The sequence below is a fragment of the Bos taurus genome, chromosome 8, assembly GCF_002263795.3.
Source record: "Bos taurus isolate L1 Dominette 01449 registration number 42190680 breed Hereford chromosome 8, ARS-UCD2.0, whole genome shotgun sequence".
Taxonomy (NCBI): Eukaryota; Metazoa; Chordata; class Mammalia; order Artiodactyla; family Bovidae; genus Bos; species Bos taurus.
Window position 1 is genome coordinate 6,562,417 of NC_037335.1, and position 14,259 is coordinate 6,576,675.

At 36.1% G+C, this 14,259-nt stretch overlaps 1 protein-coding gene across 1 annotated transcript in view; it reads right to left on the reverse strand.

Annotated features, from left to right (window-relative positions):
* The window catches only part of FBXO8 (F-box protein 8), a 39,454-nt gene that overhangs the window by 6,518 nt on the left and 18,677 nt on the right, over positions 1-14,259 (reverse strand).

Consider the following 14,259-nt stretch of genomic DNA (forward strand, 5'->3'; position numbering starts at 1 on the left):
CTTGTTTTGTAAGCAATAAATATAAAAGAAACTATAGCATGAACTCTGTTGAATAACTATATATTTGTTTAATACATGTATAAATATTGTTGATTTTTAAATAAAGTTTTAGAAGAATGTTACAGAGGAATCCCTAGACCCTATTGGAGGTGTTGTTTAGTCACTAAGTTGTGACCCCATGAACTGCAGCACGCCAGGCTTCCCTGTCCTTCACTATCTCCCAGAGTTTGCTCAGACTCATGTCTATTGAGTTGTTGATTGCTATCCAATCATCTCACTGTCGCCCCCTTTTCCTCTTGCTCTCAATCTTTTCCAGCACCAGAATCTTTTCCAGTGAGTCAGCTCTTTGCATCAGGTGGCCAAAGAATTGGAGCTTCAGCTTCAGAATAGTGCCGAAATCAATCAAAAGGGTTGATTTCCTTTAGGATTGACCGGTTTGATCTCTCTGCTGTCCAAAGGACTCTACCACCAAGAGTCTTCTCCAGCACCACAGTTCAAAAGCATTAATTCTTTGGTACTCAGCTGTCTTTATAGTCCACCTCCCACAACCGTACATGACTACTGCAAAAACCATAGCTTTGACTAGACAGACCTTTATCGGCAAAGTGATGTCTCTGCTTTTCAATACCCTGTCTAGGTTTGTCATAGCTCTTCTTCCAAGGAGCAAGAGTCTTTTAATTTTGTGGCTGCAGTCACCACCCACAGAGATTTTGGAGCCCAAGAAAATGAAATCTGACACTGTTTCCACATTTTCCCCATCTATTTGCCATGAAGTTATGGGACTGGATACCATGATCTTCATTTTTTGAATGCTGAGTTCTAAGCCAGCTTTTTCATTCTTCTCTTTCACCTTCATCAAGAGGCTCTTTAGTTCCTCTTAGCTTTCTGCCATAAGAGTGGTGTCATCTGTGTATCTGAGGTTATTGATATTTCTCCTGGCACTCTTGATTCCAGCTTGTGCTTCATCCAGCCTGGCATTTAACATGATGTAATCTGCATATAAGTTAAATAAGCAGGGTGACAATATACAGCCTTGACGTACTCCTTTCCCAATTTTGAACCAGTCTGTTTTTCCATGTCAGCAACCAATCTGTTGCTTCCTGAACACAGGTTTCTCAGATGGCAGGTAATGTGGAGAATTCCATGGACAGAGGAATATGCTAGACCCTATAGCATTAATAATAGTTATTAATCAGGACTGGAACTCTCAGCAGTACAGATATGTGCTTCTGTGAGTCTGTATCTTATAGGTAGCAAGGAAATCATGACTAGTCTAAATTAACATAGTTTCCAGAAAAAGGAAGGGTGTAGCTCATTATCATCTACATGGTATAGTAAAATGAGTGTCCAGTTCTGGATGTTGCATTTTATGGGACATATTGACAAACTAGAACCATCTGAATAAAGGAAACCAGGGTCTGAGTGAGTTGTTGCAAGGTCAGACTTTATGTTATATAAGGAAGAACCAAGGGAGATAGAGATATTAGGTCTAAAGATGAAGCTATTTAGGAAAAAAGAAAAGATTAAGACATTGAGACATCTGAAGAGGTTAAGACTTGTGACATCTGTGTCACAAAGAAACACTGTGTGTGGTTTGAGTGAAGACTTTAAACTGATGAAACTTAGAACTTCTTGCTCCCCAAAATGCATACTGCTAGGTTTTCAGTGATAGAGAGTAACAAGTATCAGAGTTTCACTCTAAGAATATATAAAAATAGTGACTTTCAAGGGGTCCCTTTTCACATAGTAATGCGAAAAGTAGAAAACTAAGGCACGAGCAAGGTGAGAAAATTGAATACAAATCTATTGACTTAATGTATTAGTACGTGTGTGTGTGTGTGTGTATGTATGTGTGTTAGTCGCTCAGTCATATCCAATCCTTTGTGACCCCATGGATTGTAGGCCATCAGCTCCTCTGTCCATGGAATTCTTCAGATAAAAATATTGGAATGGGTTGCCATAGGAGAAAAAAAATGGCAAAATTAATGGCAAAAAAGTAAGAGGACATAATTGGAGCTGCAAGTAGAGGAGAACGGGGGAAAGGATCGAAAATACAGGTGGGGTCTAAGACACTTTCTCAGCCTGGAGGACAGGATGGCTCTACTGGTTCAGAAACAGGTGTTTGGAGAAAGCATTAAAAGACAAAAACAGAGTGCATGTTGGTTTTCTTTTTAGGGAAGATAAGCCATCCAGAAGGAGTTGGACAAGAGCAAACTCTTAGCTCCTTGAGCAAAATGGTAAAGATTTCTATCAACAGTGGTGGAGGGTATAACAGGAAATCCATTAGGAATAAACAAAAGGAATGGTAAGCAGCAATGAAAACCCAAAAGAAGTTAAGGTGAATTCATCTTATCTCATGTTAAAGCTTTAAATAGAATACATGCTTTCAGTGATTCAAAGATAAAAAAATATATATATATCAAGAAATTCTGTAAAGCATCCTCCATGGAGTATATCACTAAAATTTATTACGCAAATGACAACACCAAGACTTAAACAATATAATTAGAGTGGTAAGTTGTTTAGACAAAAGGTTTATTTAGGTGGCAAAAACAAATAAGTTAAGAAAACATATGCAAATAGCTAAAACCAGTATTAAGAAGGAATTCAGATTGAAGAACGATGTGTTGAATGAAGCTCAGTCCTCTACACAATGCATCTTCCCATTTTCTTATTACTATAAGAATGGCTCTTTCACACAGCAATTGCTGTTTTAAGATATACATCCTTTGTTTTTCTTCTATTGTATTAAACTCATGTTTTTCTCTCCTATTTTTAAAAATCAAATTATTACCCATAGTATACTTCAAAGGCAAAAATCTACTATATATATATGTTCAGAACCAAAAAATATATATTTGGGGACAAAGTGAATTCTAGGAAACAAGGCATGTAAAATATTGACTTCTGCTGTGAACCTAAAACTGCTTTAAATGATAAAGTCTTAATATATTTTTTTTAAGTGCTGAATACTAGTACTGAAAGTACTGGCAATTGGCCCAGACACTTGGCAGAAACTTTGTGTAACAGTTGGTATCAACAGAAAAAATTACTAATAAAACAAAACTGACATATTAGGGAGTATCTTTAATGTGTTTTCCTAAAGAACAACTTAGGAAAGAAATTTAGTGAAAAAATTTGCTTTAACTAGTTTTGTTTAAACTTGCTGTTGTATAAAATGTAAAAACCAAGTATTACAGCTACTACTTTTCAGGTAATAAATCTGTCCTCTGAGCATTACACAACAGAAAGCAAGCTGGACACTGCATTTAATTTCCTTTTTAAAAGGACATTTGAAAACTTTTAGAATTACGATCCTTAAATTTTAACAATAAATATTTATAAAATGAAATACTTCAATCTAGATTTCTAATTTTTGTTTCAATATGGAACTGATCTATTAATAGTCAAGTGTACATTTTAACCACAGGGAAATGAGCAATTGAAATGTAACATTTTCATACTAAAAAAACATAAAAATAAGATATTATATTGTAAAAGCTTTAATTTTAAAATTTTAATTATTTTTTAAAAGGGGAAGTCCTTCGCCCGGTCAGAGTATTCCCATTGTCTTATTTGAAAATAGCAGCAGCACTGGCTAAGATGACAGCTCTGATACTATTTCTCCTTTTTCTAGTGCTATCATAATTGCTAATAAAAATGTAAAATCTATTAATATTAGCCAGCCCAGAATTTCTCGTTCTTCCTATTTATTTAGAGAACATGGGCACTATAGTTAACGGAAAAAACACATCTAGAAATTCTTCTAGGGATATAATACTCTGCAAATTAAAATATCAACACTTTGTTTTTTAGCTAAAGTAAAATAAAGATTATTTTACTTAAAGGGCAAGTTTTAAAACTAGGTATCCTTGTTTTTATGCTGTCATTTCATTTCATTCTACCCACTACGTTTAGCTATGCCACTCTCTGGTGTATAAAACTGTCCTTCAGCATGTAACTTCAGAAATGTCACACTTTTACTCATGGCAATTTTATTCATGGTAATTTAATGATGGTTAATCTAATCAATCGACTGAAAAGACTAAAGGAAAAGCTCTGACCAAATTTTTAAAGTTCTCTAACTGGAATTGGTCAGAACCCCATATTCTGTCTGGAGGATGATGAAAAGTCATGAGTATGGAATATGGACTGAAGTCAGCTTACTCATGGACCTGTTTGAGTTGGCAAGGATTTCAGTCTCCAAAAACAATTTATGGAGGGCTTTTGGTACATGAAAGTACACAATGCTGAGGAACTGCTAAGAACAGTCACACTTACACCCTAAATTATTTGTGGCTATTAGAAAATGTCAACAGGAAACTCAAAAAAAGCAGGGATAGTTCAAAGAAAATAAAAAGAAAAATGGAAAATCATCTCTAATGGAGTCCAGGAAAAATGGAGGCGAGGTGGAGGACAGATCTTTCTGTTTCTTTTTCATAGGAGAGAAAGCAATGCCATCAGACAAAAATAACATGAACTTCGTTGTTTAAGGTTTCAAATAACACTGCTGCTGCTGCTAAGTCGCTTCAGTCGTGTCCGACTCTGTGCGACCCCATGGACTGCAGCCTACCAGGTTTCTCCATCCATGGGATTCTCCAGGCAAGAACACTGGAGTGGGTTGCCATTTCCTTCTCCAGTGCATGAAAGTGGAAAGTGAAAGTGAAGTCGCTCAGTTGTGTCTGACTCTTTAGTGACCCCACGAACTGCAGCATACCAGGCTCCTCCATCCATGGGATTTTCCGGGCAAGAGTACTGGAGTGGGGTGCCATTGCCTTCTCCCTCAAATAACACTACAAAGTTCCTATTCATTTATTCTAACAGCCTCAAACAGAAAGCAAGCTGTATCTGTGAGTTCTAAGAGTCACCAGGAGTCACACCCATCACTGGGACAGACCACTGCATGCAAATGACGTTACTTCCAAAGTGATAAACTACTCAGTTCACTTTAGTTCAGTTGCTCAGTCATGTCCAATTCTTTGTGACCCCATGGACTGCAGCATGCCAGGCCTCCCTGTCCATCACCAACTCCCGGAGTTTACTCAGACTGATGTCCATTGAGTCGGTGATGCCATCCAACCATCTCATCCTCTGTCGTCCCCGTCTCCTCCTGCCTTTAATCTTTCCCAGCATCAGGGTCTTTTCAAATGAGTCAGTTCTTCACATCAGATGGCCAAAGTATTAGAGTTTCAGCTTCAACATCAGTCCTTCCAATGAATATTCAGGACTGATTTCCTTTAGGGTGGACTGGCTGGATCTCCTAGCTGTCCAAGGGACTCTCAAGAGTCTTCTCCAACACCACAATTCAAAAGCATCAATTCTTTGGCGCTCAGCTTTCTTTATAGTCCAACTCTCACATCCATACATGACTACTCAAAAAACCATAGCCTTGACTAGCCAGGCTTTTGTTGGCAAAGTAATGTCTCTGCTTTTTAATATGCTGTCTAAGTTGGTCATAACTTTTCTTCCAAGGACTGTCTTTTAATTTCATGGCTGCAGTCACCATCCGCAGTGATTTTGGAGCCCCCAAAATAAAGTCTGTCACTGTTTTCCACTGTTTCCCCATCTATTTCCCATGAAGTAATGGGACCAGATGTCATGATCTTAGTTTTTTGAATGTTGAGCTTTAAGCCAACTATTTCACTCTCCTCTTTCATTTTCATCAAGAGGCTCTTTAGTTCTTCTTCACTTTCTGCCATAAGAGGAGACAAATTACTACTAAAAGTTAAATACAGCAATCATTATTGTAATTATATTGACAAAATTGCTGGTAGGCTATGTAAGCTTCTAGAAAAAGTACTATCTCTAATCTGTCTGTAAATTAGAAAAAAATAGCATTAATCAAAATATGGAGATAAATCTCTATTAGGTTAAGGTATGGTTACTAACACTTCAAACTAATGACAAAGTGACACATTTAAGCACTAATATTATGTCTAGAATTCCTGCTTTATAAAAATCACACACAAACATTTTACTTGCAATATGTGCAATTATAGAAATATACATACACACATACATATGTAGCTATTTAAATGACAGACTTTGATAAATAAAACTTACAATTTTATATTATCTGGAATATACATTTATAAATATATTTTAACAGCTCTGAAGCAATTTTCAAATAAACAAGACTTTTTAAATGTTTTCCTGACTGAGAATACTTTTAAAAGGACGTTAAAATAACAAAAAAAAGATTTTTCAAAAACCCAAATCTTATTAATAGAGAAGCTGGGGTTTAAATGGTAGTTTTGCTGTCATCACATGTGCATACTTTTTCATGTAATTGAAGTCTCTGTTCATCCTACCACTATTTCAGTCCAAACATGTTTAAATTTGAGCATAATGTTGTATGTACCTCGATTTATTGCTTAAAATGTCTTTTAAAAGATTAAACTAAGCACTACCACTGAACCAAAAAGTTACTGGTTAATAACATTAACTATTATTAAAATATGCAAAAACTGCTCATCACATGTCAGAAAACAAAATTAAAGGCAAAGTTTATCACTATCTAAAGCTAGAAGATGCTGGTGTTTCTGGTACATACTTGATGAAGGACCATTGCTCAGGTGTCAAATATTTATCTACTACAATCCAAAAGTTCCAGGAGACAAAGAACCCCTAACCTAGAGCAGGGTCTGCTGCTGATACTATGGTGTGCGCAGTTGTGCTTCTAGTATAAAATAAAGCTACAGTTTGGTGAGCACTAAGCATTTAACCCATACTATTTCATTAAATCTTCATGACACCACCATGATATACATACTATTATTATCTCCATTTTGGAGTTGGGGAAATTGAAGCATAGAAGGTGTAAATAATTTGCACGAGGCCAAAGTCATACGCCTAGGAAGTGGAGAGATACTTAATAAATATTTGTTGAATGAATGCTCAACTCTTTCTGTATAAAGCTTCCAGATGACTTTCAAGAGAAGCTGTAAACTTGTAAGGATTATATAATTCAAACGGGGAGGGGGGCGGGGGGGAAAAGACAATCGTAACATAAAAAAGAAAAAAAAAGTATCTAAAACCTATGAATTAGATAGGTGCACCATAAACACCTCAAATTATAAACTCATAAAGGTTGAAATCACTATTCCAAAAATAAAAAGTGACATGTCATTCTAATGATATATTTAACTGCTAATAAGTGGTTCAGAAAGATCTTAAGACTTTTATTATATAGAAGGTATCTTTAAAAATCTTATGAAAGGGAAAAATGTTACATAATCTTATGGCTAAATGTACACCACAACTAGCTGGTTGAAAATGCATAGTGTTTCTCTAATACTTCCATATTTCAAAGCTGCAATTAAATTGATAGATGGTGTGCAACTGATGACATCCAATAATTGAGGAAATACTATCTTTTCAATTTCTGATAAAGCAGTCATATTTGAGTGACATCTACTGTGACATTGGTAGCAACAATTTCAAATTCAGGAAAGACATTCAGGGGAGACAACTACTTCTGATGGTAAAGCTGAGAACTTAAATCTAGAAAGCGATGTCAAGTTTCAGTGAAACTGGTTACATCAGATAAAAGAACACTGGAGAGGTGTCAAGGTGGTCGGATAGGGTATAATAAGGAAATAAAAGGCAAACAGAATTTTCTTGGATATGTATTTAAAATATAAATACAATACTGCAAAGTTTCTAGGAACATTTATCTAAATTGGTAACAAAATTCATACAAAGAAAAAATCTCCCTCATTTTTAGCATTTCCTATTTTAAAATATGAAGTATTAGTGCTGTGGTGTCAAAAATATTATAATTAAAATATACTAATTTTATTCTTTCCTCTAGTTCTTAGTTCTCAGTACACTGTGCATTAATTTCAGTATGCTTTTACTCCAGTAGCAAATTAGTGTTTCCTATAACATACAGAGGAAAACAAAAGCAAAGCCCATCAGGTGGTTTGGGTGATGAATAAACTGTGGAATACTCTAGTCCTGAATCTTTTTCAATTAGATACAGACTAGAAAGGGTCCTGGAAAACTAATTTTCTCTGAAGCTTCTGAAAGGTTTATGCCAAGTCTCTAAGTGTCCTTCTACGGACTGATTCTAAACCACGTGAGGGAATGACTTGGAGACAGGGGAGGGTATGGGAGGATGGTCAAAGATACAGTATGGTCAGGGCGAAGTGTAAAATAAAGTTGATCTAGTAGACACCAGACAAAACCAACACATAATAGATCAGATTGAAACAGAAACATACATACATATGCACATACTGACATCATGTTGACCTTAAGAGAGTTTTAATGTTTAGTATGACTAAATGTTTAGTTATGTGTGACTAAGTTTAGTATGACTTGACTAGCTGTACCAGGTAGAAGGTTATTAAGTTATCTAGACAGAAGTTAATTAATATTCAGTGTCTGAGAGGCAGAGTTTTTTTGTACTTTGACTCTAACAATGATCAAGGTAAAGGGATTTTGCTAATGAATGAGAGCATTTTAGGTCTTTTGAGTATATATATTTCATAGAGAAGGTATATTTGGTAAGGGATTCCTCTCATTGTCAACAAGTTCTTTTTGCTCTAAATAAACTCTCATCAGCAAACTGGAGATAAAATTAATTTGCTAATGAGAACCAGCAATGTCTATTTTTCTGAAAAACTTGGTTCAGAATTACATGTCAAACTCCTATGAGTTTGGGTGATAATGATTATGTAGCATTAGTATGTTTTAACTACAAAGAGCAGGAACCTCAATTCAAAAAATGTCCAGTGATTTATTGCCTTGTATAAGAAGTCCCAAATTACTAAGGCTCTAGGATTTTTAGGCTCACACACGGAACACAGACCCAATTCTTTCTTTCCAGTGTGTCTGTCTGGGTGTGTTAACAACCTACATGGCTGCAAGGAGGTCAGAGGTATTTCTATCACTACATTGCTACACACCCATGCCCAGAAGTACACACGTGCACATACAGCACACAGTATTCTTTCTTCCAGTCTCATAGATTGGCACTGGACTACATGGATGTCATGGAAGCCAAAGGGAATGAAAGCAACATGATTAGCTTGGGATAATCTATACTCAACTCCTGAGGAATGGAGCTGGGCTCTCGGCTGTTGAGGGTCTTTATCTAGTGAGGTATCTAAGTGATGGGGTTTAAATCCTACCCATATAGGACTACAGGGATTTTTTAAAAAATAACTTTCACAATAGAATATAGTGGAACTGGAAGGAACTCTAGACATCTCCTGAGTTCCGCTTATATTCTTTTGTTTTTCCACACTGTGTAGCAGTAACTATTGCCTTCTGGTAATTAAGTATAGTCACTTCAACCACAGAATAATTACCTACGCTTGTACCTTTTCTTCCTCCCTTTAGGTCTATTTGTTCAGTGGCAGGAGGACCTAAAACAGCGAGAGGGTGGTCTCTGCCAGCAATCTGCATTGTTGTGCCTCTGGTGTCAATACTCTTGCCTTGACTATTAATGTCTCTAAACCAGCAGAGCCCCAGGAACAAGAGAAGTAGAATCACACATTTTTCGAGTGGCTCACTAGTGAAAACAGTGCTGCAGACTCTTGGAAGCCTGCTCAAAGGCCGTTTTGCTCTTTCACTGCTTCTAGCATGTCAGCCACAGTTGCTAAGTCATGTTAAGTCTAAGCCAATAGCATAACCCTTTCTCTTCTGTTCTCCACTGGTCTAGAGGCGTTCATGTGATTCAGTTTGGGTCATAAGAAATGAGCAGAAGCATACTGAAGGCTCCAGAAAAGAATTTTTTCTCCTTAATCAGCATAAGGAATATGAGGAGTTTGCCGCTGATCTTTGTGCTGAGGGTACTTTCATATGAGAATGTGATGCCTTGAGTAGTGGTAACCAGTCAACACATTGAGCTCCCACTGTATCACTGAAACAACTTTGGGATACCCATTCTGGGTGTCTTCTGAAGCAAATAAATTTATCCGGCTTAAACCATTATTAGGTTCTTTGTTCTTTCAAGCCAAAAACACCTAGATGAACCATACAGGGAAAGTGGGTACTACAGGTACATTATAAAATGTGGTACTGAGTAGAGCAGGACAGTGAAGGGGAGTGAGGACCCAATCATTCCTAGACATATTTTAGTTTGTGACATTAGCTAAGAGCTTAAGCATTCTCTCTCTGTGCTATGAGGCACTGTTTAAAGTACACCCATCTGACTGTCAAACTGGCTCAGGTTCTACTATATGGCTTAAGTTTATTCCTGAGAGACTGATCTAACTTCAGTGGAAAGATAAAGTCAAACTTCAAGGCCTGCAGAGCTGGGATAAAACCCCCAAAAGCGGTACATTTGCCAAACTAAAAAGCATCTTTTGTGGCCTGTCAATCTTCCCTGGGAATACCCCTGGTGCAGGAGATTTAATAGAGTTAGTGTAGAGAATGAGACACCAAGGATATGTTGATGAATGATCTGTTCCAAGTTAGTGATACAAATACTTAATCAGTGTCTACAGGTTGTTATTTGAATACAATATTGCTATCAGGTTTGATGTCCTACCCTTATTTTCCAAACTTAACATGTTTGACTACAATCAAAATATAGAACATGAATAAAGCTCTTGGTTGTCTAGACTCAACTCTGTTTTATTATTTTTTTTTTGTAATTAATACTATCAGACCAAAGGAAAGAGAACAAAAAATTATAGATCCATAGACTTTTAAATAGGAAAGGAGATTATAGGTAAAATAAACATCATATAGCTGTCAGTGAATAAGGGTATTTCCACTATTTAATCCAGCTTTATTTAATTCATTTAGAAACACATTCACACAGAGTAAGACTACAGATAATCTACCCTAGCATACCTCAGAATGTGTTCCCCAGAATGTTACTTTATAGCCCTCCACCCCACCTCGCCAAAAAGAGACTATGACAAATAAACTCACTCACAACACTTTCTTCTTAGATATTCACAATGGGAATCAATATATTATAAAGGCTTTGAAAAGTTATTCTTTAAATAAGCCAACTAACTGTAACTTATCATGATCAAATTTATTAGACTTGGGAAATCTTTTGACTATGTCCATTATCTTATGGAATAATTATTCCAAAAAATACATTTGGGAAATGTGCACTTTCTGATGATATCAGAGTTTTCTACCTCCAGGAAAATAGTTACTGTTCATCATTGCTTCTATGGTATGAAGTCATGGCAGTGAACATTTTGGTGCTGAATATTGGACCAAAAAAGTAAGATTTTATATATGAGACAATGTAAAAATTGAATACAAACACCCAAGTCCTTTTCTATAATGGAGAACTCCTCCAAATTTCCTGTTTGTATTTTAGCTGGTCCAACAACAAAAAGATGATCCCTTGAAAATAATTTGCTTACACATTTACATCTAAATATATGCTTAGGTAAAATTTAAAATGTTTCTCATAATAGATGTTATCCCAGATCTGTCTTATAAAATACACACAATTGTATGCATGTGGCTCTTTCTACATGAACACAGGAAAAATGTGTTTATACAGTGTTTAAAAAATCTTCTTTACCTGACCCCAGTGAGGATACTGGTGCTTCCCTGATGGCTCAGACGGTAAAGCGTCTGCCTGCAACTGTTGGGCTGCCATCTACGGGGTCGCACAGAGTCGGACACGACTGATGCGACTTAGCAGCAGCAGCAACGCAGGAGACCCGGGTTTGATCCCTGGGTCAGGAAGGTCCCCTGGAGAAGGAAATGGCAATCCACTCCAGTACTCTTGCCTGGAAAATTCCATGGACAGAGAAGCCTGGTGGGCTACAGTCCATGGGGTCGCAAAGAGTTGGACACGACTGAGCGACTTCACTTTACTGAGGGTATTATTTTAAAAATTTATAAACATATATAGAAACAAAAATAAGCCTATAAAGTTAAACCATGTTCACTACCAATTTCATCCTTTAAATTTACAAATAACTGTCAAGAAAACATTTATTACTCAATGGAATAAGTTACTGGTTGATACGTAAAATTACTTTATTATAATAATGCTGGGGAATAAAATCACACACATAACTTGTACATGCAGGGGAAATATGGCCTAATGTAAACAGATGGTTTTTAGCACATTCCTTTACTAGAATGTGGTCACCTGCCACAAGGTACACAAGCTCATGCACAAGATCAAGACTTTCAAACAGCTGAGATCACAACATCATGCATATAACAGCAGCGTGCTAGACAATCGTACCACAGACTGTGCAGAAGTTCTCCCCCACCCCATGAGCCACTGCCAGCAGCTGCTGTGGAGTTTGGTTACCCATATCCGTGACATGAACGATGTCCTTTGGAGAATCTTGCTCCCTGTGGCTGTAAGTATTCTTATTTTTATAATATTTTAATGATGCTTGCTATCAAAATGTTAAGTACAGAACTAGAAATTATGGAAAAGTAGATTTATTACAATATTGAACAATTATATACATCTTATCTCAGGTACTTAAAATAAACACCGCTTACATTTAAACATAACATCAAACGTAATTAGTTTACTTCTCAGGCTTAAATAAACCCAAATAACACATCTGATGACAGTGCTCCAGTGAGGGGGAAAAATAATCAACCTCCATAGGTACTTTCTGATTGCTAGCACTAAAAATCATGGCAAGAGTCATTCTAAGACCTGGATGAAATATGACTCATGTAGGTGAGTTCTGTATAAAAACATCTACTAGGATGATCTTTTGATTATATTTTGGTTGGTTAAGCAACCAAACTGACATTGATTATTTATCAGTCAATGAAAGCAAGTGTGGAATATTAATTAAAATACTTCTCTTCATTTCCCTGCACCTACAAGTGTACTTCAGTGTCCTTCCATGCCTACTTATGTCCTAAGGGTACTCTGGTAAAGAGAGAATTCTATTTTGTTATTAGGCCACAGCTGCTTGCTGAGAGCCTGGGTGATGTTCATAAAAGCACAGAAGCAGAATTCTGGAACCAAAGTCACTTTGAATGGTTTAGTTCCACGCTGCCTGACAACAGTAAGTGCCCCTTTCAGAACAGTGAATTCAATACTTCTGGAATGCTCCAGGATATCTTTGAATCAGGCCAGGGAGTAAAAGAAAGAAAATACAGCCAACTCTCAATAATAATGGGAGGTAGGATGGATAAGTAAAAATCTGAAGATCTAAAAATCTTATTTTTAATTAGTAACTTGAATCCCCTCTTTAGGCAAACATTTGACTTTTATAGTTTATTGTCAGATAAAGAGGACTTTAATCTTACCTCTTTTCTCTGCCCCCCTCCCCCCGCCCCCGCAAATATTCTAGAGGAGGTACAAAAGAACTCTATAGTCTGATATATGTAGCTGCAAAGATGGAAACATATTTTGACATCTAACTTTTCCAATTCAGATATTTAAAACTACCCATATAATATTCTAGTATATAAGGGCCTATCTATATTTTCATTTTTGCATAAAAAGGATGCTTTATAATTTATTTTAAAAATGGTACTCTTTTAGCAGGGAATGACTACTTACCATAATCAATATGAGCAGTTATATCCAACTTTTCTGACTTTGCAAAGGTACAACTCAGTACTTACCGAGTTACACTTTCCTTATAATGTAATATTTGCAACTGATATGAATTGGGGATGACAGTTTTGCTCAATATTGGCATAATTCATGACTGGAGCCAGTATGACTTGATAAATTAGTCCTAATAAGACAGGCCTGTAATAGCTAGCTGCCTTTCCTGATTCCCACGTATCTAGAGTAAAACACCATACCCCTCTGCCTCAATTTTCTAGTAATCATCATTCAATTAACTCAAGATACTAATGCAAAATATTTCTTATTGTAACACTAGTCATATGACCTGTTTAAACTGGCAACATCAATATTATACTGGTTTTAAATGTATACTTTGAACTTTAACTTCTAATAAATCATTCTACTTTCATTAAAAGTATGTCTTCTATTCATTGAAAATAAAAGTGGTGAAAGAAGAGAACAAATATAACATATCTGTTCTTTATAATGTATTTGCTTTATAACATATATACTTTACTGTATTTGTGGGGCTAAGACTTAAATGATCCACCCAAAAGTCATAGTTCTGAGTGTTATGTAATTTCTATTAGATTTATAAGAATAAGAAACATTTCTAAAAATCTGAACCTTTCCAGAATATATTGAAATAAGAATAGGTGAGAAGGGGAGCCAGTGACAGAACTATCTTCACATTTTGATCACTCATATGTTAAGAAAGGATTAAATAATTAATTCATTTCAAGCAGTGCTTTTTGATTCTCCCACTC